Source organism: Camelina sativa, chromosome 5 (assembly GCF_000633955.1).
Source record: "Camelina sativa cultivar DH55 chromosome 5, Cs, whole genome shotgun sequence".
Classification (NCBI taxonomy): domain Eukaryota; kingdom Viridiplantae; phylum Streptophyta; class Magnoliopsida; order Brassicales; family Brassicaceae; genus Camelina; species Camelina sativa.
The window spans coordinates 34,683,921-34,700,159 of NC_025689.1; the positions used below are offsets into that span (position 1 = coordinate 34,683,921).

The 16,239-nt window shown below is 35.7% G+C and overlaps 2 long non-coding RNA genes across 61 annotated transcripts; both read right to left on the minus strand.

The window, feature by feature from the left end:
* Positions 612-12,895, minus strand: LOC104788639. Of its 50 annotated transcripts, XR_002038484.1 has the most exons (31): positions 12,812-12,895; positions 12,524-12,600; positions 11,847-12,436; positions 11,536-11,627; positions 11,262-11,414; positions 10,822-11,180; positions 10,393-10,725; positions 10,250-10,296; positions 10,078-10,146; positions 9,905-9,947; positions 9,580-9,688; positions 9,426-9,483; positions 9,177-9,260; positions 9,023-9,092; positions 8,884-8,933; positions 8,632-8,704; positions 8,446-8,550; positions 8,259-8,359; positions 8,134-8,172; positions 7,909-8,051; positions 7,605-7,661; positions 7,352-7,410; positions 7,138-7,224; positions 6,960-7,041; positions 5,379-6,821; positions 4,169-4,388; positions 3,986-4,056; positions 3,817-3,904; positions 3,725-3,739; positions 3,553-3,584; positions 612-1,232 (listed from the first exon to the last, which is right to left on the minus strand). It is a non-coding gene; the product is annotated as an uncharacterized LOC104788639 (long non-coding RNA). The 50 variants fall into 50 exon arrangements; XR_002038455.1 differs by having other exon boundaries at positions 612-3,904; positions 11,847-11,933; positions 12,210-12,257; positions 12,352-12,436; XR_002038463.1 differs by having other exon boundaries at positions 612-3,904; positions 5,379-5,660; positions 6,055-6,105; positions 6,761-6,821.
* Positions 13,014-16,219, minus strand: LOC109133152. Of its 11 annotated transcripts, none has more exons than XR_002038490.1 (15): positions 16,087-16,219; positions 15,857-15,945; positions 15,599-15,648; positions 15,346-15,451; positions 15,159-15,232; positions 14,993-15,026; positions 14,810-14,843; positions 14,428-14,504; positions 14,197-14,316; positions 13,975-14,055; positions 13,711-13,890; positions 13,541-13,613; positions 13,336-13,439; positions 13,168-13,209; positions 13,014-13,054 (listed from the first exon to the last, which is right to left on the minus strand). It is a non-coding gene; the product is annotated as an uncharacterized LOC109133152 (long non-coding RNA). The 11 variants fall into 11 exon arrangements; XR_002038493.1 differs by having other exon boundaries at positions 13,693-13,890; XR_002038494.1 differs by having other exon boundaries at positions 13,836-13,890; positions 16,087-16,216.

Consider the following 16,239-nt stretch of genomic DNA (forward strand, 5'->3'; position numbering starts at 1 on the left):
TTTTAACTAGCTTTTCAGCCTCACCCACCTGAATCATTACAGAAAAATCAGTTAAGTCTGTTTGAATTGTAAAAAATATTTCAAGAAGCCTTAGAGTACAGTGACAGAAAAAGCACACACCCATTTGTTGATATCAGGGGGTTGTAGCTGAAGATGGAGATGCTACGATTCTACATAAACAAGGATCAAAGAGAGGATTCTAGTATACAATTAATGCCTTATCCTGATATAGAAGCATATCACTTAAAAATCTACCAACATCACAGTCACCTTCCACATTTAATGATCAAACTAAAAGAAGTAAGAAAGATACCTTATTCCTCAAACTAAAAGAAGCAAGAAAGATACCTTATTCCTGGACACTCCAACACCTAAAATATGAACACCATTGCTGACAGAAACAATCAAAAGAGACATTAATAGATCAAGTCAAAATCCAGTCAATTAAAACCAGAAGTCGGTAGTCAAACACCGTTGACTCTTTTGTCCACCTGGCACCTGATGAGTATTTTTTTTTTTTTTTTTTTTTNACAGATTCTCTATTTCTTTTTTTCTTTTAATTTTCTTTTCTTCTATTTCTTTTTATGTAAACATATATAAAGTAGAAGAAAAATCAAATGGTTGTGTTCTTCATAAATGGTAATAATAAAACAATTCTTCATAATGCTAAATACGAAACAAACACCACAATTTTCGTATTTTCCTTTCACATATTGTCAGCCCACTTTGATAGCAGGCCTTAAATAGGTTTTCTGAGCCCAATATATGATCCAGTTCTCTATTATTCGTTCGTTAATTTTGAATTGACCATATCGTTTATAAGCCTCTTTCACATTCTCTAACAAGGAAGCACCATCGAACTCGCTCAACAAGACTTCGTAGACATAATTTTTGCGTTGGTGGGTGGTTTCGCCTATACCACACATTCCCCCATATCTCAGATCATTTGGACATCATTAGGATCTACGCTCACCAACGGATATATGCTTCTCATGTGTGTACTCATTCCTATCATTTCACCAATATCATCAATTAATCTTTTAAAACTTCCAAAACAGAATCTTATACATCCAAGACTTCATTTCTCCGAGAACAGATGCACTACTTACAAACTCCAAACATTTTCAGTCTCTACTCCAGTCCAGTCACAGTGCTTCCCATAAGAACTTCAGAAACCGCAACACCAGCGTAGGCTTCATGGCCACGACATGACAAATCGAAAAGAGACTCCTCTATGTTCCGAACAATGAGAAGTTGAGAAAACATCATTTACGCAATTGTACAAGCAACACACACCGAAGGTCTTATAAATGATCTAGACACTTCTGTGGTAGAATCTGAATAAAAGTAACCATAATGGAGGTTACTTTAACGTGTTAGACTGAAAGCTTTGACCTGCAAGCCAACAACTTACTTAATCAACCTCTTCGCCAGATGTAAAGAGGTGATGTTTTCAATTTTCACTGATTACCTGAGAACATTCCTACGAAGTCTACCATCATGAGAAAAAAAAAGTAGCAAGATATGTAGCACACCAAAATGGATAAGAGAACCAAATAGTAACCTGTCTATGTTAAAAGACTTAACAAAAAAATCACGCATAAGCAGAAATGCAAATAACACTAGGTAGATGAGGAACATTACAGATGACGGGGAACACCCAATGACAAGTTCCAATCATGTGAAACTCCCCACTATCATAGTCTCATAGTTAAAAGCTCATGAGGCTAAACGCACTTCAAAATACAGGAAGTATGAATCAACATATTGCAGAAGATCCAAGAAGGAAAGATGAACAAATACCTGATTAACAACATGTCTAGCTTTCTGCTTAAGAGAAGCTCAGACTTGAAGATGTTCAATGCAAATAGTGATTTAGATTAGATTAATAATGTTGAGATAAAAATATTTTAATAATTCATAGTGAAAGTAATATATTTATAAACTAATATTTCTTATTTTCTAGCAGAATTAATAATTATCAATTCATAGAGATTTTTTTTAATTATTAAGTAAAAATACAATTAAGAAATATCATAGCATTATCCACCACACAATCTACAACAACAAAGGCCAAGTAAAAATACTATAGGAAGTAACAAAACATAGAAAAGCCACCTCACAAACTCATGAGTCATGATGCATATATATATCCAAACAGAAATCTGCCTTTGCACCGAACTCCTATGCATAAAGATAATGACTCAAGCAGGTGATAGCATTTAAACCACAGAAAAGATGCAGAATGCAAAATCAGGAAGGCAAAAACAAATCCTGATGACATCTCCATGAAATATAGAGGTAGCCAAAACATAAAAAGAAAAGCCATCATCACTAGGCAGATGTGGAACATTATAGTTCCAATAACAAGTACCAATCATGTCAAACTCCCCACTGTCACAGTCCAAAGCTCAGGGAACGAAACATAGAAGGAAAAAATGCAGATCATAGAAAAACAATGCAAGTCTTAAAACAATTCATATCATAGAAAAAATACAGAAAGAGAAAAGGGACTACCAACAAGACTTGTAGATGAAAATATATCAAAATAGAACTCGCCTCCTTTGCACCCTCAACATACCTGTAAAGAAGACGAAACAAGATAAGGGGCAGGAACAATGATCACATCTCCACCTAGTTTACAAACCAAAAACAGGGAAAAGACGAAACCACCAAAGAGGTAACAGACAAACCTGATCAATTCAAATAAAAAGCATATAGGAATAAGATCAAACACTAGGAACAAATGCAGCATTATAGGAATAAGATCATATAACACTAGGAACAAATGCAGCATGATAAATACAAAAACAAAGAAAAAGAGGAAAGAGACCAATCAGTAACAAAAGACATGGTCTTAGGTTGCCTAGATGCCAGCGTCACTAAGAATCTCATCAACTAAAACGAACCTGAAACATTCAATAATAATTCCAAATGATGTTGAAGACTGCCTAGTGGCACAATCAAAAACTCAGGAAGCCAAAATTCAAAATCTAGTTTATATAAACAAATTAAAGAGATAGCTGACAGATCCCAAAGAGAAAGAGAACAAGAACCTGAACGAACAGACCACCTAGTGCATCAGAAAAGCTCAGACTTAAAGCATACCACCAAAGAGACATAAAAGACAATGGAACAAAAACTAGTTAAAAAGAACAAAATCCATTGGAATAGATGCAGCATGAGAGATACATAGACCATTTACAAAGAAAAAGTGGAGAGATACAAGTAAGTAACCCGACGCTTTTCTCTGATAGAACTTCGACTATCTATGATCAAACAGTGGGAATAGATGCAACATGAGAGAGATACATAAACAGAGAAAATACCAACGGGAAAGAGACCAAAAACCAGAATAAACCACATGTCCAACTAGCCTTGTGCATAAGAGGAGCTCAGACATAAGCGTACCATCTAAGAGACTTAAAAAAAAAAACACATTAATTAGCAGATTTAGCACACAAAGAAAACAACTTAAAAATATTCAGGTTTAGCAGACCTATGACACTAGTTAGTATACACTAGTTAGCACATAGTAGACAAAAAGGATACATCAAAAGCATCACAGACCGATACTCCACAACCTGAAAAAACATAGCGAAGAGGTAAAAATCCCATGAACATAATAAGCATCATCCGGAACCTGAAATAATAGAACGACAAGTAAATCAACATAAACAAATTCATTATCAAAATAGCAACTTGATGCAATTTAGAACATAACTAGCTTCCAAAACACCTGCAAGACGAAGAAGAAAGTAATGTAAGGAACAAAAAAACAGAGAGTAAAAGAAGTGTTAAGAGGAAGAACAAAACCCTTGAAGACGTTAGCAAAGAGAAGAAGTGAATCGTGTCCTTGAGCCATCATCACTCACTCTCATCGATAAAAGCATCATCCAAAAAACTGAAACAACAGAATGACAAGTGAATCACATGAACAAATTCACAAAAGAAAATAGCAACTGATGTAATTTAGAAACCAAACCCAAGAAGAATAATTGGAGTGACAACGATCAGTCAAAGCTATCAATGATCAAAGGATCCTCCTCCACACATCTAAACCAATAAAACAAAATTAATTAATTAGTAACATGCAAATAGAAAAAAAAATCCACAGAACCAAAGTAAAAGTTTAAAAGCAAACAGAGATGCGTTTAGAGCAAGGAACCCGTGAGAAGGCTTGAAGATGTAGGCCTAGAGAAAATTGTGCGATGATCTGATAATAATTCGCTTCCACAACACCTGCAATACGAACAAAGAAACGTAAGGAACAAAACAACGACAACAACAAAAAGAAAGAAAGTAAAAAGGAAGAACAAAACCCATGAAGACGTTAGCTGCACAGAGACGAAGCCATCACTCTCATCGATAAAAGCATCATCCAAAACCTAAAGAAAAAAATAGAAAAAATCAGAAAGACCGTTTCCAATGAACATTAAAAGCAAGCTAACGATGATCGGTTGAAATAAAAATCAGAGACGCGACTTTGTGTTTAGAAGAATATCAAAAAAACGACGAGTAAATCGCATGAACATATTCACAAGATAAAAAGCAACCGAAATAAAGAGAGCATTGGGAAATATTGAATATACAGAAACGAATATCATCACATGTTCACACAGTGGTTCTCTTAAGACATTTTTACGAATGCACACGTTTAGGCCTTTTGACACCTGAACCATCACAATATCAAAAATCTCTTATTTTTCCTTTTTCACAATATCAAAAATGTTTAGGCCTTTGACACCCTGAACGAACCATCACAGTCCACCTAAAGCGATACCGTTCCGTCGTCTTGGTTCTCGATCTTGACTGGCGAATGGGTAGAAGAAGATCTTCAAAGCGACGGAGAGAGAGAGAGAGGATTTTATTTGAGAGATGATATTGCTTTCCGGGTCAGGTTTGAGGAAAGAGAAGACCTCTTTAATTTGTTGAGTATTCGGCTCGCAGAAAAAAAGAGATCCCATGGAGTAAGATGGATCTTAAAAAACTTAAAAAAAAAAACATTTTTCCTACACAAAATTAAAAATTATCATCTGAACAATCGTTGGTTGGTTGGTCTCTCTATACGTACGCCAAAGACGATAGATATTCAAACATATAGAATGTTCTTAGGAAGAACACAAACAACATGTACATTCTAAGACACTATCACAAATTTTACATTATATTAATTAATGCACAAGCACAACAGTACCAAAGAATCAGGCATACGCAGAAATGCAAATAACACCCAATGAGAAGTTCCAATCATGTGAAACTCCCCACTATCATAGTCCCATAGTTAAAAAAGCTCATGAGGCTAAACACACTTCAAAATACAGGAAGTATGAATCAACATATTGCAGAAGATCCAAGAAGGAAAGATGAACAAATACCTGATTAACAACATGTCTAGCTTTCTGCTTAAGAGAAGCTCAGACTTGAGGTTGTTCAATGCAAAAACTACTTTGGTAGAGACATCCATCATGAAAAGGACAGTAAATAAGTACAAATTCATTTAAAAGGATCGGAGTATAGTGATCGATGAAGATATCCTGGAAAATACAATAAAGACATAAAGAGGAAATAATAACAAAAAGGAAACATACCAATTGAGATCAATCCTTTATGCAACCAGTGAGGAACCCAAAGCTTACTTCTCTTGAATACCCATTAAACTATAACAATCAGAAGTAACTCAAAAATAAAAAAAGAGGCGTAACAACTAACAACCACAAACAAACCCCAGGAAAAAGAAGCTCATGACACCTGAATTAACAATAGGAATTAAGAATTCAAACAGATCTTCTACTTGCATCAACCAAATTCCTATACGCAGACAATGAATTCACGTAGAAATACAAAACACACAATCCCAAACAGAATTGATTAGCATTTAAACCATAGAAAAATGCAGAATATTTAAAAGAGAAAAGGGAAAGAGAAACAGAGAGAAGTTGATGTATAAAATCTAGAAAACGCAATAAGACACACAGAGGAAAGATCACAATATTACTCACTCAAGCCACAATCAAAATTAAATAGCAGAAAGGTGTAGAGATGCGAATTAACCTGAAACACGACGATATTACTCACTCAAGCCATCCTTCCCTCCAACAATGTCTTCAACCACATGTTATTTTTAAGAACACCTATCATATGAATGTGTGTAGACAGACAGTAGAGAAACAACAGAGAGGAGTGATTGATGCAAAAATATGAAAAACACAATAAGACACTGAGGACATATCGTATGAATGTGTGTAGACAGACAACAGAGAAACAGAGAGGAGTGATTGATGCAAAAATATGGAAAACACAATCCCAAACAGAAGTGATTAGCATTTAAACCATAGAAAAATGCAGAAAGACAAAAAGAGAAAAGGGGAAGCAAAACTGATCATATATCTCCAAGGAAAAGAGAAAACCCACCAATCACAAGCATATGAGAGTAGGATCAAACACATAAGAAATAACATAGAAATAGAAGAAAGTCGATGAAAAATTATCCTACCCATAAAGAAGGAGCACTTCACATAAGAAAAACCACAATCACAAGCATATGAGAGTAGGATCAAACACATAAGAAATAACAAAGAAGGGAGCACTTTACATAAGAAAAACCACCAAGGATCAAACACATAAGAAATAACAAAGACGGGAGCAATTCACATGAGTAAAACCACAATCACAAGCATATGAGAGTAGGATCAAGCTTTTCTGTAAGAAAAAGAGTGAGAAACATTGTGCTAAAACATTATCAATTTAACTTTCTTACCACTTTGCAACGCAATTCTTGAAGCTACCATAAGCCAGAGCGATGAATTCTAACAATATACCTGCATCAAGAATTTAAAAGACCAAACAGTGAGTGATAAGCACAAAATTTAACATTAGCTTCAGGACATAAGAGTGAGATAACCAATTAAATTTAACAAACGGTGAGAACTCAAAAGAAACCTAAAAGAAGCACTTACAGTAGAAGATCAAATATCACAGAAAAGACGAAACTTTTGTGTGCGTCTTCGTGTGATATGCTATCAACTCCGATATAAGATCCTGCAAAATACTGAGATAAGATCAATCAAGCAAAAAAACTAGAACGTGATGTAAAAAAAAACTGAATAAACCAAACCTGAGAATCGACATACTTACCAGCAATTCCTGAAGCTTCCACAATTTGTTTTAGTTGTTGAGAGAGCAAAAAAAGAACTCATCGTAATATCATTCCTTCAAGCTTTTCTGAAAGAGAGAAACGAAATACAAAAAGCATAAGATCAATCATAACCAAGGGGATGATGCAAAACCTGACATAAGGGAAATCTTAACAAAAACAAGAACATGATGTTAAAAAACACTGAAACCATACCTGAGAATCGACATTGACATGCTTGCCAGCAACTCCGCACGATCCAAAATTTGGGTTTGCTGTTAAGAGAGCAAAAAAAGATCTCATCATAATCTCATTCCTTCAAGCTCTCTGTAAGAAAAAGAGTGAGAAACAAGATCATATCATAGTAATAGCTACTAATATCTGTAAACATGGTGCTAAAACATTAACAATTTAACTAGACCTGAGGATTGTCAAGTAGCAGTAGAATAATAACCTTCTTACCACTTACCATTGCAATTCTTGAAGCTACCAAAAGCCAGAGGGATGAATTCTAACGACGATATACCTGCATCAAGAATTTAAAAGACCAAACAGTGAGTGATAAGCACAAATTTTTTAACATTAGCTTCAAGACGTAAGAGTGAGATAACCAATTAAATTTAACAAACGGTGAGAACTACTAAGAAACACTAAAAGAAGAATTAAGGGCTTACAAAAACAGACCCAAATATGAAGAGCTGAAGAGTCGTGGATAGAGAGAGAGAGAAAGAGCAAAAGCATAAGATGACGGTAGAGCATATAATGGGAGTTACCTATGTAACGGTAGAGCATAGATGGCAACAAGCTTCAACAATTTGAATTGTGCCTTCACCTCCCTCCCTCGTCCAAGAACCATGATAGCTTCTTGTTTAGAGTTCTTAATCCCAGTAGCTAGCTACATATAATACGGATGCACCTGTAACCAAGCGGTAATGAATAATAATTGAAAATCCAAGTGAAAAGAAGCAAGAAAGAGAATTGAATCTGACTCGAGTGACCTCAGCAAAGCACACATCACCATCTCCCCGCATATGATCCTGCAAAAAAATGGAGTTCATATCAAAAACAAGACAAGAGAGTAGAAACCAAAATGTTGCAGCAAATCATTAGTTGGCAATCAGACCTTCAAATCTTGCCATGAAGCACACATCACGAGCTTCCTATAGAATCTCAAATTCGGGGACATCACAATTTGGGGTGTCTTTCTTTTCACTTCCGTAGGCCCTAAAAAAGCAGAAAGTTGTTGGACCACGACAGGAAGCATATACAGTAGAAGAAGATAGAAAACACTGTTGCAAGGAAGGACTCACTTGTATAGCACATTGGTCTAGGGCATTTCTCATTGTTTAAACGGACAGTGTGCACAAGAGAATGAAATCACACAAATGATGTATGTGAGTCCAATGGATGAGCCTCTGGTGACAAAAATATAGCATAGATTTTAATACTCGTGCTTAATGAATTGTGAAAAAGGGGAAAGCATAGTCATTATTTACCTGCACACAAGAGCAAACAAAGCATACTTTATGTCATCATAACTGGTGTTGTTGTCGACGACACCATGGGTTCCTGATCATATAATTTAAAAAAACACTGCTCAAAGCTAAAAAAGGGAAGAGTAAGAATGTATGCATGAGAAAGTTTAAATTATCGTCCATGTGTGTGTAATGTATGCTGGTTAGTATTAGTTAGTAAATCTGAAAAATCCAAGTGAAAAGAAGAAAGAGAGAAGAACAGAATTAACTTACCTAAAGCAGACTTGAGTCTTCTACTTCATTCTTCAATCCATCTCTCTGATCTGCACATATACAGAATTAAATTAAAACCATACAGTTAAAATTATCAAGGCTGAATCAATAACTTAAAAGAGAAACGAAAAAAACTCACTTGTAGCTCCTTCAAAGCTGCAGGCAAGAAATTTGCACGTATACTGATTGTTAGCTCTTCTTGTTAAAACCTAAAACTAGACCAAACTCGTTACTTACCAAACATAACAAGAGACTTTTAAAGAGAATTAAAAAGGTGGAGAAACGTATCTCACCCAATATTGTCGTCGTCTCTCAGGACTCCAGAAACAAACCCCAATCCAATCTACAGAATAGGATTGGACCATCGTTGTGTAAGACTGAATCATTTAGAAGGGAGAAGCAACAACAAAATCCATTAAAAAAAAAAAAGAAGAAGAAGATATTAGTCAGTTTAACGAAGAATAAACTTTAACGGGACTGAATTAGGCTCAAAACTTATGGATGGGGAGAATTTGAAGTGGACAAGGAGGACGACTCACAACCTGTCTCGAGTGACCTCAGCAGATTAAAGAAGACATCACCAGCTCTCCACAAATGATCCTGCAAAAAAAATGGATTTCATATCAGAAAGAAAAAAACACGACAAGGGAATAGAAACCAAAATGTTGCAGCAAAAACATTAGTTGTCAATCAGACCTTCAAATGTTGCCATGGAGGAGATGATGGGAGATTCACGAACATCACCAGCTTCCTGTAGAATCTTCTTCATTTCTTCAAACCATCTCCGATCTGCACATATACAGAACTGGAAGAACCATTGTTAATTTCCAAGTCTGAATTAAACAGCCACAGCCCAAAGCCTGAATAAGTGCTAATGATAAGAGTGGAGTCCATAATTCCAGGATAACTTGTAACTTCCATTAAGATCACTGAAGCTGTCTCTGTATAAGTAACTTTAGTAATTCTCAAAATCCAAGTGAAAAGAAGCAAGAGAGAAGAATAGAGTTAACTAAACACATACTTCATGTCATCATAATTGGTGTAGTCGACGATACCATAAGTTCCTGATCATATGATTAAAAATAGTCAAGAAACAAGTATAATGTGCCAAACAAAACACTGCTCAAAGCTAAAAAAAAGGATGATTTTGGTATAGCTAAGAAAGTATGCATGAGAAAGTGAAAATTAACGTACCGTCACAGTCTCGATACAATTGGACAAAGCTAAATATATCAGTACATCTAGGATCTGATACATATGGGCCTGAAAAAAACATGGTAACACCATATGTAACAAGACGTTAAAAAAAAATCAAACGACTAGTGAAAGAAAGAAGATGACATTCAAGTATCAAGATTATACTTACAGGGGATAAGTGTGTTGTCCACGGTTTCATGATAAACTTCCCAGAAGCTGCATCATATTCAATAACCTCCACATCTGAATAAGGATTAACTACAAACATGTAAAAAAAAAAACAGTAAAGAGAAGGATTTTGAAATTACTTACAGAGATCAAGAACAAGGATACTAAATTTCTATTCCATCGTCGTTGTTGGTAAATGGCCCTAGTTTTCTGATACAAACGCTGGTAAATGGCCCTAGTTTTCTGATATTAAATGTCAGAGAATATATCGTCGCCTGAAGCGTCTGGGCTGACAGGAAGTTCCTTGAACCTAACTCATAAAAATGAATCATGAGTCCTTGTACTTACGTCATTATTGTCTTGAGGTAGAAGGAACGGATCTTCGACACTGAGCCCTGATAAATACAACTGTCAGGATCGGGTCAAAGCAGCGGAAGATGGCAGCTTGGGATCAACGGGGAGAATCAATGATTTTCCCTAGTTAACACAGGTCAAAAACAAAGCACACAGGAAAGTCAGTCATGATGCTTGTCGGTAAAAGAAAATGTTGGAATATATTTTCTCAGCACTTACAACACAAACCAAGATCCGTTAGATTTTTCCTTCTCATCCAGTGCGCCGATCATTTTCAGGAATCCAATAGCATTTTGAAACTGTCTGAAGACAATTATAGTTATTAGGACTAGTGTCAAGACAATTAGAATCAAATTACCTGTGATAAGCTCAGTATATATTTGCATGCATCTTCTCACCATTCCAGCTTGAATATGAAACAATCACTGTGAAAACACCTTTGTAAACTGCATCAGCATAAACAGGCATGCGAACACTAAGAAGACCATGTAAATAAGTCACCCTGTTATTCTCATTTTTTCCTCGGGTTTTTCCCACCATCTCCCACGTAATGCTTGGCACATGTTGCAACTTTATCCCTAACAAAATAACACGCATGAAAGGAAGAACATACTTATGTAAGGCTCATATAACACAACCAAAAGTTAGCAAAACCTTACCTGCCAGTGCCACCAACGAATGGAAAGCCATGCTTATAGTTGGAAGGAGGCTCTCCTTGTAAACCAAGTATGACATATGTCATGTCTTCCACAACTTTGTGATTCTCGCTGTAGCTCTCATAACACCTACCCCCATCTGGTATCTCTACAAACCTACGGGTGAGAAACAACTTTAACAAATGCGAGAAAGTACCAAAGATATGAAAGAGTGCCAGATCTATAAGACTTTGGCAGAAGGTGAAAACTTATAAGATCCAGAATACAGAAACTTTACTGCAATGCGAGGAGCAAATGTGTATGAAATTCCAGTGGCTCCGACTTTGACTGCAGTAGCTGCTCCAATCCTCTTAACCAGATCAGGATCCCCTGTGAAACTAAAATCTATCAGCAGAAGAAATATAAATCGCGTTCATAAAAACAGAGATGGTAAACATGCAAAACCAAATAAAACGTTTTAGGTAATACTTGCCTGGTGACTCAAAGACAAACATTGTGACGGAAGATAGTAGCGTTATAGACAAACAACTGGAATATATTCAGCATGAGCGAAACAGAGAATAAAAGGGAAAGAGACCAGTTAGTAACCTATGCTTCTCTTTTATAGAACCTCGACTAAGAAAAGATAAGACACCAATTAGCCTCACTAGGAAGACCATCAACTATACTTTGAACCTGAAACATCCAATCACAAGTCCAAATGATGTTGAAGACTGCCCAGTGGCACAATCCAAAATTCAGGAAGCCAAAATTCAAAATCTAGTTTATAAAAAAACAAAGAGATAGCTGATATATCTCAAAGAGAAAGTCTCGAACGTAACCTAATGTTTTTTTTTCTGATAGAACATCAACTATATAGCATATAAAAATAGGATCAAACAGTAGGACTAGATGCAGCATGAGAGGTATACATAAACAGAGAAATATACCAACGGGAAAGAGAACAAAAACCTGAGTAGAACATATGTCCAGCCTTAGAGGGGCTCAGACTTAACAGAGCTAAAAGACATAATAACATACAATTAAAAGAACTGCTTACAAAGGGAAAGTTACATGAACAAACTCGTTTGGAAGGGAACGTACGTAAGATCACCTTTCATATAAATGTGTGTTGAAAGCAGAGAAACGGAGAGAAGCTGATGTATACAATCAAGACACACACAGAGGAAAGATCATACCTAACCAAAAATCGCCAAAATTAAATAAATCAACCAATCAAAATTAAATAGCAGAAACTAGAAAGGTGTGTAGAGATGCGAATTAACCTGAAACACAATATTACTCACTCAAGTCATCCTTCCCTCCAACAATGTATTCAACCACATGTTATTTTTAAGAGCACCTATCATATGAATGTGTGTAGACAGACAGCAGAGAAACAGAGAGGGGTGATTATTAGCAAAAATATGGAAACACACAATAAGACACACAGAAGACATATCATAACCCAAAATTAAAAATAAGTCAACCAATAACAACAAAAAAGGTATATAGATGTGAAGTAAGTAACCAGAAACACGAAATTATCCCACCAGAAAAAAAAGAAAACTTACCTCTTGAGAAATCAGAAGAAACCAAAAGATGAAAGGCAGAGAAGAAAGATTCAACAGAGCAATCCCATTACCTCGACGATCTGCATCAAAAGAGAGAGAGTTCTATATCGCTTATACCAAAAAAAAGATGGGTTAAGGGATTAAGAAGTGAAGGAAGAAGGACACAAATCCAACAGAGTAAACGGGTGAGACTAGCCTGGAGAAGATATGCACCGATCCGATCATAATTTGCTTCCGAAACACCTGCAAGACGAAGAAAGGAACGTAAAGAACAAAAAAAAACAGAGAGCAAAAGAAGTGTTTAGAGGAATAACATAACCCCTGAAGACGTGTTAGCACAAAGAAGAAGCATTTACATCAAAGCCATCACGATAAAAGCATCATCCAAATTCCAAAACCTGAAATAACAGAAACGAAAAGTTAGTAACCTCGAGTTTCTATAACAAAAGACAGGAACTTAGGCTTAAACCATGAATCTAAACATCACTAGGAACAGATTTTGGAGGGAAACAGGAACGAATAACTGAATATCTTTCACATGTCCAGCCTTTTGCTAGTTAAAAAAGAACACAGTTCAAGAACAAACTCGTCTAGTGAAGAATTTGTGATCATCTCTCATATGAATTATCTGAGAAATACAAGACACATAGGATCAACAATAGCAAATATTAAATAAAACAACGGTTCGGAAAAAAAAAAAAAAAAGTGGCTTAGGAGGAAGAACACTACCTGGTCCTGAAGATGTATGGCACAGTAAACAAAAAGGATCCATCAAAAGCATCACCGACCGATCCTCCACAACCTGAAATAACAGAGCAAAAGGTAAAAAGTCGCATAAACATAATAAAAAAGCCTTCAATGATTCAATTCAGAAACAAAACTCTAGAAGAAGAATAAACTGAATTAGAGTGACGATGGTAGGATCCTCCTCCACAAATGTGAACCAACAAAACAAAAACCAATCGACAAGTAAGTAATATGTTATTAGAAGCCAATATATAGATGTGTGTTTAGAGAAGGAAACCGTGAGAGAAGAATATGCACTGATCCGATCATATCATAATTCGCTTCCATAACACCTGCAAGACAAATAAGAAAGGAACGTAAGGAAAAAAAAAAAAAAAAACAGAGAGTAAAAGAAGAGTTAAGAGGAAGAACAAAACCCTTGAAGACGTTATCACCGAGAAGAAGCGAAGCGTGTCCTTAAGCCATCACTCTCATCCATAAAAGCATCATCCAAAAACCTGAAATAACAGAATGACAAGTAAATCATGTGAAAAAGTTCACAAAAAAAAATAAGAAGCAACTGCTGCAGTTTAGAAACCAAAACCTAGAGAAGAAGAACATGAATTAGACTTAAAAAGGATTTGATGAAGCGAAACCACCTCAAGCAGTCAGAGTCTTCTTCATCATCGTTAAAGGGAAGAAAGTGAACCCTGAAACAACAAACAAAACCTTAAGCAGTCTGAGTCGTCTTCTTCACCATTCTTCAAACCATCTCTGATCTGCACATACATAGAATAAGAAATCAGATGATAGAAACGCCAAAGTGAAAACCCTAAAAGAATTTCAAAACCTTTTTTACTTGGTCGTCGTCAAATCATTCTAACACTTACGGATTGTGGTGTTGATGACAGAAACAAAACCTTAAGCAGTGTGAGTCTTCTTCTTCTTCATCGTTATTCAAACTGATCTGCACAAAGAGAATTAGAAGAAACCATCATTAGTTGTCAAAGTCTGTAATTAAAATAATACCTTCACAATATCCCCTTGCCATTGTTTAAAGACAAAAAAGAATAAGTTCCAGATTCACATAGTTACGAGTCTGTTCTAAAGTGATGAAGACTAAAAAAACGCATCAGCATATGTAATAATGGGAACCCTGCATATATCATCTTCCATCCAATCCATATAGAGAAACAACAAACAAACAAACAAAACCAAAATATCTCAGTCTACACTTTTCAGTATTGCAACATGTGCAGAAAATATATGTACCTTAGGCAGCAGCATCCTCTTTCCGCTTTAGATCCTACAGAGGCAAAAGATATCATCAACTGAAAACAAATGATACACAAGAGAGAGACACATGACACATATTATAAGTTACATATAACACTGAATTCAAATCTTCTGAGTAGCAGTATTGCAACAGGTGCAGAAAAAATATTAGATGTGTACCTTGTGCAGCAGCATCCTCTCTCCGCTTCAGATCCTACACAAAGGCAAAATAAGAATCAACCGGAAAAAAAAAGATACACAAGACAGAGACACCAATCATAAGTTGCATGTAACACTAAATTCAAATTCTCCAAATAACAGTACTACAAAAGGTGCATGTTGTTACCGTGAGAGAGCACGCCCCTCGGCCAAGTTTTTCTTATGAAACTGCGTTCATTCTTCAAACCATATCTTTCTGTTCTGCACATAAAATCAGAAAAGCCATCGTTAATCTTTGAAGTCTGAAACAATGAACAACCTAAATCGCAAGTGTGTAAGAATTAAAATCCAAGTGAAAAGAAGTTTCATAATACCTGCTTAGTTAGACACTTCATTAGTTAAAGCAATAGAAGATGTCCCGCTGTAATGCAGGCTGGTTACTTAGCCCTCCCTTGCCATAGTTTAAGGATGATGAAATTCCTGCAAGAGAAAACAAAAAAAAAGAATAAGTTAGATAAATAAAACAGATTCACATAATTAATGAGTCTAAAGTGATGAAGACTAGAAAAAAGGCAATCATCATCCGTAATAGAGGCAAGAAAGTGAACCCTGAAACAACAAACAAACCTTGAGCAGTCTGAGTCGCCTTCTTAATAATTCTTCAAACCATCTCTGATCTGCACATAAGAATTAGAATAAACCATCGTTAGTTATCAAGTTTGAATGAAAGCAGCAACATGAATGAAAACCATGAACAAAACCTAACGCCTGAAAGTCTGTTAATGATAGTGGTGACGACAATTCTAGGACACCTTCCAATAGACTGGCTGCACTGAAAAAATAAAACTATTGGTTGAATAAACATTAAAGGGAAATTAGACTCACACTTCATTACTTAAAGCAATTGAAGATGTCTCCCTGTATTGCAGGATGGTAACTTAGCCCTCCCTTGCCATTGTTTAAAAATAAATATCCTACAAAAGAGAAAGAAAAAAATAATGAGTTCCTGGTAGATTAATAAAACAGATTCACATAGTTAATGAGACTCTTCTAAAGTGATGAAGACTAAAAAAAAAAAAGCCATCATCATCCGTAATAAAGGGAAGAAAGTGTACCCTGAAACAACAAACAAAACCTTAAGCAGTCTGAGTCGTCTTCTTCACCATTCTTCAAACCATCTCTGATCTACACATATATAGAATAAGAAATCAGATGATAGAAACGCCAAAGTGAAAACCCTAAAAGAATTTCAAAACATTTTTTACTTG